The 12,815-nt window shown below is 35.4% G+C and overlaps 1 protein-coding gene and 1 long non-coding RNA gene across 3 annotated transcripts in view; one reads left to right on the forward strand and one right to left on the reverse strand.

Moving 5' to 3' along the window:
• LOC141365292 (BRISC and BRCA1-A complex member 2-like) overlaps positions 1-12,815 on the reverse strand; it is a 204,982-nt gene that overhangs the window by 165,579 nt on the left and 26,588 nt on the right. The window lies entirely within an intron of this gene.
• On the forward strand, positions 8,976-11,763 carry LOC141365181 (uncharacterized). Its single transcript, XR_012370359.1, has 3 exons — positions 8,976-9,762; positions 10,032-10,094; positions 11,054-11,763. It is a non-coding gene; the product is annotated as an uncharacterized lncRNA (long non-coding RNA).

Genomic DNA, 12,815 nt, shown 5'->3' on the forward strand with positions numbered 1-12,815 from the left:
AGATGAGAACCTTTTTTAAGTAATGCTTTAAAAAACTCACAGTGCTGTCCGAGTGCTGAAACGGCTCTCCGCATGTTTGTAAATTCTTTATCTCTTGTTTGTATTTTTAGAGTACAAACCTTTTCTTGCATATTTGCAAATTATATTATGAGATTAAAAAGATTATGTAGGATATTAATACATTTACAGCATTTAAAAGCCTGCTATCTTTACATCCATGACGGAAAGAAAACGTCTTTTAAAGGTTTTAATAAAAAAAAAAATAATTTCAATACAAATAAAACCAACAAAATTAAACTTAAACTGGTGGTCTTCTTCCTCCGCTTAGTTTTTCAGTTTACAAATTCTGCTTTCTAAATATAGATTAGGCATGGCGCCAGGCGCAACTTGCTTTTAAAAGGGATGAGAGCTGAGACTCTCATTGGTTTATTGCACATTACGCCCAAAACACACCCATTACTCATTAGGAGAATAGGAACAACCTGTTTAGGCCGTGCGCTTGGCGCATAAACCATTTTTTCTCGTCGTGAAATTAGCAAAAATGGGTTTGGACATGCCCATTTAGACCATGCGCTTTAGACAATGCGCTCAGATCGTTATAATAGGCCCCTAGTGTTTAGATCGGAGGTGTATCTATTATAAATGTAACTGCGCGTAATGGCACACACTCACAGATACGATAAGAGTAACATTTGTCTAAAGCAATTAACCCTGTGAAGCTGGGAATTATACTGAACAATCACTATTAGCTGTTTAAAATTAAAATGCATATTTTATAATATTTATTTATGTTTTAAATATTTAGAATATTGTTATTTTTCTTACATTCCAATTTCATATTAATATTTCATATTTTTATCTTAATATTCTTAAAAATCAAAGTTGTGTTCTTAGAAAGGATGTTCTTGCATTATTATGTTATGCTATTTTATTGTCATATCTAATCAGTGACATAAAATGGTATTAAAAAGACAATACTATCGACTATCGCCATTATTCTGGGGCCTATGAAAAGTAGCTACCGTGACAGGGCTAGTCACCGGTGCTGTTAATAATCTTTTAAGCTGCCAAACTCACTCTGTTGAGATGTTATAATATATGTATATTTGAATAGCGCTGCCACGCTTGCGATGTCTGTTTTTGATATTTTAGCCACACATTTAATTGTAAAAAAATATATTTAAACCTCCTCATATGCAAGTTTAAAGTTAATCCCTAACTGAGATTTAAAACAGAGATTAAAGTATTGGAGCCACAGGATTAAAGATAATCTAGTTTTACTGTCAAATTTAAACCTGGATCAAAACAACAGTTTAAATGTAACCCTGATTATTTTTAAACGGGTTTAAACTTTGGTGTAACAAAATTATTAAATAAGCTTTGATTTCAATCAGATTTAGGCCTAATCATTGGCTGCGTTTACACTTGGCATTAACATGTGACCTGTATCCGGATGTTGTCCACATACACATTAAAAAGACAAGTGTAAACGCGTCTGTGATCGGAATGTTTTCCGTTCTGTGTGTCCTGATGCAGAGGTAATGTAAACGCAATCCAGCCATCATATCTGCATTTACAGGTCAACGTCACACAAAACCCCGCCCACTATCATCTCATTGACAGCTGTCAAAAATAAAGAACGCAGGATCATGAAGTGCAAGTGAGAGACGCACAAATTCATATTTGTGGAGCAATAGCTAAACTTGAAAGTATCTTGAAATAAATCAATATAAAGCATTGTAACACTGCTGACTGTATTTAACTTATTCAGGCATATGTTAAATATGTTCCAAATATTCAAATATTCATATGCATTTTACTGTGATAAAATGGCAGAAAAAGAGCGTGAGGACTCTCAGAGGAGAGAATCTTGCTTATGCCAAAACATCTTAAAAGTGCTGTGTGGCATTTTTTTTGGTTTCTGGAGTGTCAAAGAGAAATCAAGGACAAAAACAAAATGTAATTTGTAAGCTGTGTAAGAAACCACTGCTATATCACTCCACAATATTTAACTTGCACATGCAATCGTGTCATCCCGAGGAGTTTTCTCGAGATTGCCATGACGAGGAGCCAGCATTAAAGAAGTCCAGGGTAACTTTGTTTTACACCACAAATACCACACAGCCACTACCTTTTGCAAGACAAGACCTTATTGAAATCACCAAAAACTTACTGAATTCATCTGCAAAGATATGCGCCCGATAAGTATTGTGGATGGCGAAGGCTTTCAAAACTTTGTGTATTCAACCCACGGTATAACTTCCCTTCTCGGGGCAAAGTGAGCAATTGCATTGTGAAGCTTTATGACTGCACTGCCAAGAGGGTGAAAGAATTACTGAACAAATCGATTTGTGGCGTTGACAGTGGATGGATGGACGTCTCTACACACTGACGCATATGTGACAGTCACTGCACATTTTATATCAGATGACTGGGAAATCAAAAACTGTGGGCTGAAAACAAAAGAGCTGAGATAAAAGCATACCGCCGAAAATTTGAGTAAATGCATTCTGCAAATTCTTTATGCATTTGAAATAAAACCGGGGTCTGTGATATCTGTGAATACTGATAATGCTGGGAATTACGTGAAGGCAGTTGAAAGCCATATGAAAAGAGCGGACATTCCGTGTTTGGCGCATACACTTAATCTAGCTGTATGTAGGGGGCTTTGTCGTGTTCGAGCTATTAAAACAGCAATTAGCAAACTGAAGATGACAGATGGCCATATCAGCAAGTCAGCTGTTGATAGCTACCTGCTCAAGAAAAAAAACTAAAACTGCTTGAAGTTAAATCGGACAAGTTCATCAATGACTGCCATACCCGATAGAACAGCACATATAACATGATCAATAGGCTTCATGCCCAGCAGCACTACTTCCTTAACTTCAGCCAGCTCCTTGTTTCCTGTCTGCCATTATTGGACAAACTGATTAATCCAGGTGTGCCTGACCTCAGTAGTCACAAACAAATTGATTAATCCAGGTGTGCCTGACCTCAGTAGTCACAACAACAATAATCAGACACACCTGGATTAATCAGTTTGTCCAATAATGGCAGACAGGAAACAAGGAGCTGGCTGAAGTTCAGGAAGTAGTGCAGTTGGGCATAAAGCCTTTTGAGCCCTGGAGCAACAAGCACCTGTGGCCGTTGTAATCTTTGAAAAGAAGATGTCTCACCTGGAGCTGACTACAAGTAAATGGGTCTTGATGGAAATGGTAAGAACTGATTATTTTTATTTTAGATTATTTTTTATTTAGTTAAGATTATGTATTATTTTTAATTCATCAGTTTTTTTTATTTACAGGTTAAGAATTTTCTTCAACCTTTCAAGAGGCGTTGTTAACAGACAAATACCTGACTGCGTGTGCTGTCCTTCCTTTGCAACATGTTCTTGTAAGAGAGCTCCAACCAGATTCTAATGACAGCTCGGCAGTGAACGAAATGAAAATCGCAGCTGATCTCCAAGACCATTACCCTAATAAAAAGCAGGCCTTCATGCTACTCAACACTGCAAGCTATTTAGACCCACGATTCCACCGTCAAAACCAGGGGCGGAGCATTCAGCTTTAACGCTCCAGTCCCCCACTCCAGTGAAAACAAATGAGAGATTAAAGTTAAAGGCAAATTAAAATGCTGAATCTCCCCACAGTAAACGAATTTTTTAAAGTGTTTATTATTACAGTGCCTTCGTTATTACTGTAAAAGTGTATATTAATAGTTATGTGATGTAAATACTGTGTAAATAGTGTCAACTAATATACTGTATTATCTGCATGGCTAACGGCTACTGTTAGCGCTCTGATCTATTCTGCCTACTCTGCTGCTGCACACTGTCATTGGTAACGTTGTATTTAAAGTACATTTATCTCTTTTTTATAGATAAATATATTTTTTTTAAAGACGTCAGAAGTAAGAAGGTGAGAAAGGATATAGTTACAGAGCCACAGAGATCCTTCGGCCAACCTTGACGGTGTATATAATTTATCCAAGTCATACAAAAAACAGACAATTTATTGATTTAAAACATGAGTGCTTTACATCGTTAACTTTTGAAACTTTGCAACTTCTACTATCAAGAAGTTTTCTGTAGTTTTTGAAGTGATTTGTTTTTTAAGAGTGAACTTTGAGCTTTGCAATTTTCAAACTGTTTTCATGTTCAAACCGCACTACTGCACGCTAACAAAAAAGGAACATATTAGAACGTAGGACTCCTCTGAGATAGCTGCTTTCCTTCATTCATAGTGACAGGACGTGGTCTTAATGACTAAAATTGCAGCCTGGAAGCATTGCAAATATGGCTGCAGAGTGGAGAGACTTTCTTTAAAGGGACCTCGATATAATTCAAATACTCATAGTAAGGCTGGTTCTGGCTAAAATGTGAATCACGATTTTTCTCCATGGGACAAGAAATTATGATTATATCACACAATTCTCTTTTTTTATTTTTTTACAAAAAACATTTATTCCACTCATGTAAAAAATGTGCTACACAGGACTTTCAGTTATAACAAAGTGTCTTAAAAAGTCTCTTTTCCTTATTTTAGACCCCTAAGATTAGTAACTTAAAATGTCTTAGCTGTTATACATAAACTGGCCAACCTTAAAACGTTAAAAACACGAAACCTTTAAAACATTAAACAATGATACAGACTCCGTTTCTCAATCCGGAAGCTGCGATCTCATTTGAAGGCTGCATACGTCATGAAGACTGTCTTATTTCAACATATTAACAATTATATAATTGACTATTATTCTTAGTTAAATGTTAATTGTTGTAGTATGTTTATGACTTGTGAATGTAATACTCAGTTTACTTAAATAAACCAGGCTTGATGACGTATGCAGTCTACATATGCAAACTCCGTAGGTGGCAGCCATTCGATTGAGAAACATCCAGAAGTATGTCCATGCCTTTTTTGGAACAAATATTGTTGCATCGTCACTCTCTCCATAGCCAGCAGGGTTTTCTGCAATGGCACTCTTTTTTCCTTTCTTTTGTGTGAAAATTGCTACTTTAAATCCACCAAGAAAACCGACTGTGTTTAAGTCTGCCACTTCACGCGAGTGACAGCAGAATGCCGCAAATGAGTAAAAGAGAGGAGAAAAACAATCTGGTCTGATTGAATTAGAGCAAGTTTGACTGATATAGCATCTTGGATTGTTGTAATGTAAATATGTGAACACGTGAATGCAGCATCTGAATAAAGGGAAATACTGTACTGTGTATAAGTGAATCGCCATAATTTTGAAAGAAGATTGCATTTATAAATCAAGTTTTTTTCTATTAATTGTGCAGCCCTTTTTCTATTAATCATGATAGCTACATTATAACTTTTTGTGATTTTCTTAGACACAACATTAAGATTGTGTTTATGCCATTTACTGTACTTTTTTAGGTTGAATTCAGACATGCAGTATGAACTAAGTAAGGGCTACTAATCTAATAAACTAAATAACATCATTAAAAATGAGAATGCAGTTTAAAATGAAACTGCATCAGGCAAGTAATAATGTACCCATAATGATCAACACATTTCTTTATTAAGCAACCCACAGTCTTTATTTTAATACCTTATAATAGTTCTGATTATGTAAATGCTTAAAAACACAACATTATGAATAACTCAATTAAATGTACAAATAACAATAAAATGTTCAATAAAAAAAGTAGCACTGAATCATTTCATCATTTGAATAACTTCCCGGATGCCAAACTCCATGAACAACTCTGAGAAACCGCTCATATGTGGCTTCCCTGAAAAACTCCTTGAGTGTCTGATGACTCAAACCTCTAACAGGAACTCCCAATTATGATCACTGCTGAGTTATAATTACTATCCAACCTCATTAAACATCACTGAGCTGTGGTACTTGAAAGCATTTCAGACAAAACCACTAAAAGCTCTTCTCAGAAGCTTGCTTCCAAATCAAAAGAATTTTGCTTAGTACATTTCCATTACCAAGTCTTAAAGAATCTGTGTGATAGATTTTGTCAGCTTCAACTTCTAAAGGCTTATGGCAAAGATTTAATGGTTTGCACTGGGCACCCATGTAATCACTGTAAAAATTACTCAGGAGGGTGTTACATACAAATCATTAAAATAAGTTATAGTTTACTTAGGGCGCACTAACATTATCCAAACCAAACCATATGGAGGACGAAGAGTGCAAAAATTATAAATAAATAAATAAATACATACATGTACAAAGAAATATATAAAACAAACATAAATAAATACAAAAATAAATATGCAGAGAAATATAAAAAACTAACATAAATGCGTATTGCAACTTTTATTTCTTTATTTTTGTATTAAAATATTTTTAAAACTTTTATTTATTTCTGTATTTAATTATACATTTTTATTTATTCTTTTATTCATTTCCACATTTATGTATTTATTTATGTATTTATGTGAACATTTAATTATTTTTTAACATTTGTTTATTTATACATTTATTTATTTAAACGTTTATTTATTTCTACATTAATTTTTTCCACATGTATTTATTTATACATGTATTTATTTCCACGCGTATTTATTTCTACATTTCTGTGCCTAATATGTTAATGGGGAGGGGGCGTGTTTTTCTTCAGCCGTAGCAATGGAGCACAGAGTGGCAATGGTACAGTAGTGTATACACGTGTTCTGAGGCCACAACAGTCACATCTTGCTCTTACAAAATGACACGCAAGGGAAGAGCGTGGACGTGATTTTGAGTGTAGTGCAAGTGAAATGAATGTTGAGAGAGGTGGGCGAAATATGGCAAAAATCACAGTTTAAGTAATTTAATATCACTGTTTCTGTATGTATTTACAGGATAAGCTTGCATATTCTTTAGCCCGAACATTGCGTTATAAACATCCGTTCGGGATTCTTGCACACATTACAGAAATCGCATCTTTAAAAGGTCTGGTAACAGATAGTGAGACACGATAGGGTGTGCACATTAAATACACTGATCATATTTTATAAATACCATATGCAGCTGATAGATCATTGATAGAGCTTGATGTCAACGAGGTTTGTGCACGATAAGGAGAAAAACCACACGCACTTTCACTGATGCCAACAAGCATATTGAATATTGCATTTGAAACGCGACTGAAAATCACTTTAACATTCACGTTTCTTAATTTTGTATGAACAACGCGTGATGTAATCATTCATATGCCTGAGATGTGGGCTCAGTCTCCTCTTCCAACGTGCCCCTCTCAAACACCAGCGCAAGTTGAAACACACGGCTCGTCCAGTCGGACACCTCGCTCCTATCAGCAGGCAGTGGTCATTGCTTTCTGTCCTTTACACATCATAATAAAGTTATGGCAAAATGCAGGCGTATGTAAAGGCAAGCAGATAGGCATAGAATATAAATCACAACAATTTCGCGTTAAGTGTTCTCCAATAGTAAAACATTAGACACTGCATTACGCGGAGTAAGAAAGTGATATTAAAAGACAAAATTCAGTACACACTTTAAAATGTACAGGCAATAGCTGAGACCGGAATATGAAAGCGACCCGATAAATACAGTGTTTTCACGTCATATCGAATGATAAGAAAATGCTTCTCTACGGTTCATTATAAAATTCATACATAATGTCCTAGTAGTGCATCACATAACGTTTTCATCATCTCACAGGTTATAAAGTTTGTGGAAATCTAGCTTTCAATATTTTTCTGTCATTTGGCTGAGGTTGGAAGGAGGATAATTTCTAGGCTTTATGTCTGTCAGAACAGGATCACTTTATTACACTGAACCTTTAGTACAATTACAAAATAAATATGAACATATGATATCAAAGCCATTACAATAATAACATACATGATATGATATCAAGCATAATAAAACTAAAAAGCAATAAAAACTGTAATGACAGTATGACATTAAATAATTAATCATTCCACATAAAAAAATTTCCATTTTGCAGCGTAACTTAAATAACTAAGATATAAGGAAGCAGGATTGACTTTTACATCGTGGTAGCCTATTATTACCAAAAACCCGAAATATGAAAAATCTCTGAGGTAACTCTGAGGTAAACCGTGCCAAATGCGCAGAGGTGGAAAGTAACGAATTACATTTACTCACGTTACTGTAATTGAGTAGTTTTTTTGTGTATTTTTACTTTTTTGAGTAGTTTTTAAAATCTGTACTTTTACTTTTACTTAAGTATGTTTTATTTAAAGTATTGTACTTCGCTACATTTTAAATCATATCCGTTACTGAGTAAAAAAAAAATATTTTAAAAAGCAAGGTGATAAAGACGCGCAACGGATGTAAATGTGCGGGGCACGGGGGAACGCGCAAAAAGAACTATGGAGACGGACGAGACAGGTGCGCGCTAATGCAGACCCGCCTCAGTTCAAATCTTATGAAAGAAACCCCTGGTCATATTTAAGCGACCACTTTCCACTGACGCGAAGCGAGTGTTTCATTTCTATGAAAGGTAGGATTCATGCTCTTAAGTACGAAATTGCACGACGCGTTTTTAATACCATGCGCATTATCTTCCGAGGTCTAGCAGCTTCGTGTCAAGTCAAACACAACTTCAAAACGTCCTCGAGAATGCGCAGGTCATTAGACATTGCAGAGAGAAAGAGAGAGAGAGAGAGAGAGAGAGAGAGAGAGAGAGAGAGAGAGAGAGAGAGAGAGAGAGAGAGAGAGAGAGAGAGAGAGAGAGAGAGAGAGAGAGAGAGCGAGAGAGAGCAAGAGAGAGAGAGAAGAATAAAGGTCATCAGGTACCCAGGTCAGGGAAGTAAGAAGACAATAAACGTGTCAAATGTATATAGACATGGCACTCATCTCATTATATGCTCATTTAAACTATATGTTTAATAAAATAATGTATGTTACCAGCAATACATCAATTACAACCTTACTATAGTGAGTGTATTTACTAGCTGCTGACCACCAAAAGTGCATAACTCACATGTAAAAATCATTAAACAATTCCATAAATGTTTCTTACTTTAAAAAAGCTTTTTATTTTATTAACTTTTTGTTATTGCACTTTAATTGTAAAGATGTTCCTACAATTAAAAACAACTAGTTTGAGATGTGTATTCCCTTGTCGTTTTTGAACTACTAGAATCCTCCACCTCTTCCCGCTGTAAAAAAAGTAACTTTTACTCTGAGTAAAGTTACAATTACTTACTTTTTACTTTTACTTGAGTAGATTTTTAGACAAGTAACTGTACTTTTACTTAAGTAAAATATTCTTAAAGTAACTTTACTTTTACTTGAGTACAATATTTTATTACTTTTTCCACCTCTGCAAATGCGCTAACCGTTCACAATAAATCTAAATACTCTTAATAATGACAAAGAAACATAACTGAAACAGGTTTTAATTGACAAAGATTGTATTTAAAACTGGTGTATACTCACATTCATGCAATGACGCACACAAAAACACAAATATCTGTACGAATGCTGCTGTTCACAGCGCACATCTAGCCCCACTATGCAATAATGATGATTGACAGATGTGCTAATATTCGTCTTTCCAACATTTGGCCAAACAAAAATATGCATTGTGGTAATTAAAACCCATGGTATTGGGGTAAAACAAAAATATATATTCACAGAACATATTAAACTCTGCTCAGCCAATTCATCGTGTCAAATGAAAAATCTGAGTTGACTTAACGTAGTTTGAGACAGAAAAGCGTATTGGCATGCACCTGAAAATAATTGGCTTCAGTCAGTGTGGATACGCGGGAGTTGATGATCGACATTTTCTACAATAAAGTTATGGTAAGTACTTAAATATTTACATTAAAATCATTTTTAAGTATTTTTAAAGTCATTTTCAAGTTAAACCGAGTGAAAATCTGAATAATTACAGCATAACAAACAAAAAGCATATTGCCGAGCCAGAGGAACTCAAAACAAGACAGAATTTCCGATTGTTTTAATGTTTTAAAACGAGTGTTTAACTTTATTGTGATTGTATTGATTGATTGAGAGACTATGTTAGAAGTTATACGATGTTTGTTATAAAACTGATATGTTTTTCTCCTCAGTGTAACGCACCGAGCTAACGCTTCATTTAGCGATGAAATGGCAAGGCCACTACAACTTTCACAGTGAGTATATTATATTTATATTTCTTATATAACATAATTGTGTGAAAACTGTTAGCTTTTTCGAGATTTATGTGCGTTATTTTTATTAAGAGTCGCTGCGCCGCGCCCGCACACGTGCACACATAGACATGAAAGGCTGCTATCAACCTGCACCTTTCTAGAGAGAAATTGCCGTGTTTTTTAATTAATGAATATATTACGAGTGTAGGGACATCTGTATTTGGCCTGGACGTAACGAAAAGGACGCATTGTTTACAAGTATTCGACCATATGCAGCACTGCGCAGAAAAATCAACCCATGACATCAAAGTTCCGCGAGAGCCATTCAAAAGCTTATAACTCTCGCGATACATTGATCTCATGTGTCAATCGATCTGCGCCGCGCATGCTGCCGTCGTCATCTTGCATCAGGAAATCCACGAGTGGTAGATATGAAAAGGACGCTCTCTATCAGCTGGTGTTGTAAAGCTGCAGGTGATACTCAATGGCGCGAGTCTCAAATAAGTGCAAGGACACCGCCCAAAACGGATGAGATGTTTAAATAATCAGCGCGTTAACTGTACTGTAAGTAATCGAATATAGAACCAACACGAAGTAGCTTAACATTAGTACCTATCGGTTTGCTTGAACAATCCATCTCTTAGAAAATTAACCATAGTTTTACTATTGTTTGTGTTGGATAAGCATATAACCACACATTTACCATAGTCTCACTAAAGGATATTTTCAGTCAAACTATAATAAAGTAATGAAACATGTCCAATACCAAAATAACTGTACTTCTATATTAAAATTGTTTTATTTTTCATAATGTTGAACAGCAATATAGCTAAGAGCAGCCGTTTTTTATGTTCAGAAGTGTAAACTTCGGGGATATTCTGTATTGATCTGGTTTTATTTATTACATTTGGCTTCATTTGGTACATGAACGCTCAGTGATAATTTTTTACTTCTTACAGAGTACCAAGGCTTTGGAGATTTACACACGTGACATGAAAATGGGAATTCATGAAACTCTGAACAGTTGCTGATCCATGTCAAGATTCATTTCCAGTGAGCAGGTTGTGCTCGAAATTTTGTGAGACTTTATGCCTTTAATTTGTAGAATGTTTTAGGTGTTTAATGTTTAAACTGTTATGAGGCATTGTTTAAAGTGTTTAAAGTAGTTTCATAAGCTCTTACTTAGTGTGAGAATGTTAAATTCAAGTGAAATTGTGATTAACGTTGGGTGAGGAACCCTCCCCACTTTTATATAGATGTTTTTGGAGATAGGCCATGCTTTTAACATGCTTTTTAGTCTGGAACTAGGATAAGCCCTGTCCAGGAAATTGTCCCTTGGGAAGGTACACTCAGTTACTTACATTTTATTTAAATTTTCACAAAATATTTGTGACTGTTATTTTATAAAACTTTTTATTAAAAATAATTATTTTCTAATGTCTACTGTGCAATTGTATGCGGACCGTTTCTGTATGTTTACAATTTTAAGGTATTACTAATAAATAAAAATGAATAAAATGTTACTAAATAGTTTGAGTGTTTCTTTTTCTATTAGGACAACGGGGAATAAACAATTCAGCATGGTTCCTTACCAATATAATTTTACCAATATACATTTTCAGTTTGGGTAAATTAAAATAAGAATGCTACCACAATTTAAAAAAGTTAATTGGGCAAAAACATGGTTGATTATTTTCAATTGGCTCAACCTGTTATTTCCCATTGAGCTAATGTTTAAAGATCGTTGCCACAATTGATAAAATTCAGTTCACAGAAAATCTATTGGCCCAAGTTACTAGAAAATTTTGAGTTAGGGAGGCATTTTTTTTACAGTGTATAAGACTTGTCTATGACTCGACCAAAAATGCTAGACAAAAACTTCTCTCCACTCGTCACATACATGAAACACAGACTTCGGTGTTTGCCGGGTAAAGAAAATGCTGCACATGTTTGTAAAATTAGTTTGGCTACTCTTGCATTATACAAGCAGTTATGACAGAGACGCTCCAAAATGTGTGAGGCATTTCATTCACTGAAGAGGCATGGTAGGTTTGTTCGTGTCAGTCCCGACCATTTGCCTGCTGATAGGAGAGAGGTGTAAGATACTGGAGACAATAAAGACAGCCGGTGTAACTGCTCGACAACTGATTTACTGAAGACTGCACAACAGCTCAGCGGTTGCTGATGAGAACACCAAAACAACATTACAGACAATGTAACGGCGCACCCTAGCGGCAACACAATATATTACATCTCCCCTTCTTCAGCTTATTTGTAAAGGCACTGAGGACAGATAGCAGACTAAACAACTGAAAGTTTCTAAACTCAAATTAAAAAAATAGAATATTAAAGACATTAAACAAAGGCACCACGGTTGACATATTTCTCTAACTATTCAAAAACAATTTGAGATTATTACCACCTATTGACTACTATTAACAAACTGTTAGCACTATTGAATTATTGAACTAATGGCTAACTTTACTCCAAACAGGTAGCAGCTACAAATCCAGTCTTTCAGGGGGCTTAACAACTCTGCCGTGCTTCGTTACATAGGGCTGACAGGGCTGAGGTTGACCCACATCCCGGGGCACCTCAGCAGGAGATGCTGAAGTCCCGACCAGAGGAGGAATCAGTTCGTCTTGTTCTACAAGAGCATCAGGCAACTCCTCCCAAGGCTCATTTTGCATGATGTGACGGGACTGATTTGCTCTTGCAGTG

This window comes from Misgurnus anguillicaudatus, chromosome 7 (assembly GCF_027580225.2).
Source record: "Misgurnus anguillicaudatus chromosome 7, ASM2758022v2, whole genome shotgun sequence".
NCBI lineage: Eukaryota > Metazoa > Chordata > Actinopteri > Cypriniformes > Cobitidae > Misgurnus > Misgurnus anguillicaudatus.